Here is a 1,683-nt window from a genome sequence, read left to right as displayed (position 1 = left end):
TGGTTGTTTTTATTTTGTTGGGGGTGGGGGTTGAGGGGGGGGGGGGTAGGTTGGGTAAACTGGAATAGGGTTTGTTTGGGCATTATCCAAATCGACTCTGTGTTTGCTCTCAGGCTTGCTGGGAGACTCTGTGTGGGAGCACTGTTAAATAACGGTTTCTTGATGTCCTGCAAATGATGCCATGATGACTTTGTCATTGTCTCAGTTTAATCTGTCCTCATCTTGCAATAGCAAATTCAGCAATTGATTTACTTTAGGATATCAGTCAGTGCTCACCAATGAATGCATCGCTAAGATGCTCCATCGGAATCAGCTTGTAATTATCCAGTCAAGGCAAATTATCTACCCTATTCTTATTGATGGAGTTTGCCTTTAGGGAAAATGAGGTGTGAGGCCCAATCTTCAAATATCAATAGTGTTTTAAACTAAAAGATTTAATGAGCATGTGGTTGGTGCTAAATAACTTAGTGTGTGTGTTTTGTTGTCGTTGTTGCCAGGAGTGCAGTTATCTGGGATAATGATAGCCTTTTATTTCTGAATGCTGAACCCTCATGGCTGGTTGGCTATAGGACATGAGTGTTCAGTAGCTCTTTCTTGGGACTCAAAAAGTGACTAGTTTCCTTTTTATACTTGTATTTGCAGTGTTTGTTGAGTGTGATACAATTTGCCGTAAACATTTTCATTGGGAAGGACCTAACGCTACACGCTATGTGCCTTTGTCCCGCCCCCATTTTCGCTTCAGTGAATGGATCTCTGTCCCAGTAAAAAGTCTAGAAAAGGTGCTAAAAAAACACCCTTTGTTCCCCTTCAGTTATCCCTCAGAAGCTGTGTCAAACTATAGTTTCTCCCAACAGGCCACTTCCCCTCCATGTTAGGGACGTGTGTGGCCTGACAACCAACCCTCTGTGGGAACAGACGTGCCACAATTGCTGGTAGTTGGAAATAAATAAAGACAGTGTTACCCATCGTTACTCGTTAAAAGCAAGCTATATTTAGAAAATGCTGCTTGTATTTTGAGCTCATAGGTCAGCAGGTAAACAATGTGAAGGAACTCTTTGTCGTGTCCCGAGTGGACCAATTAAACTGAACCTCCTGGAAAAAACTGCTATGTTGTGGTGTATTTGAAACCATGGGTAATCCAAGCAAGAGTATTCCATTTGTCTTCAAATAACAGAACATTTAAATTGTGAATTGATATCTAGGATTTGGCCTTTTCTAGGGTTCCCCATAAACAAGAAAATGCCAACTAACCTAAAATTGAGACGTGCATACTGTAGTGTCTACTTGTGTTTTTTAACGAACTGCCTTTCATGTCTTACAATACCTTACAATCTCTAAATTCTATTTTACTTTGGCTACATTGTAATGGACATAAGATATTCCTGTGTGTGCAATCTTATCACGCACCTAAAGATATGCAATACACCGGAAAATGTAACCTGCGTCTGGTTGTGTCGGGAGCTTGCATAAAGTTACAGTTAATACATCTAGAGAAGGCAGAAGTTGATGTTCAGATTTATTTGGAAACATTTGTATGTTCATACGCTATTGCAAATGGCTTTGCTAATGATAATGCTTATGACTTCCACCAACAAGCAATCATCACAGATGTCTGATGTTTCTGTGCTCCAATCAATAATTTTATAATTGTAGTATTTTTTCCCTTTTTCATATATACCTTTA

The sequence above is a fragment of the Osmerus mordax genome, chromosome 18, assembly GCF_038355195.1.
Source record: "Osmerus mordax isolate fOsmMor3 chromosome 18, fOsmMor3.pri, whole genome shotgun sequence".
NCBI lineage: Eukaryota > Metazoa > Chordata > Actinopteri > Osmeriformes > Osmeridae > Osmerus > Osmerus mordax.
Note: the sequence above shows the minus strand (reverse complement) of the source record.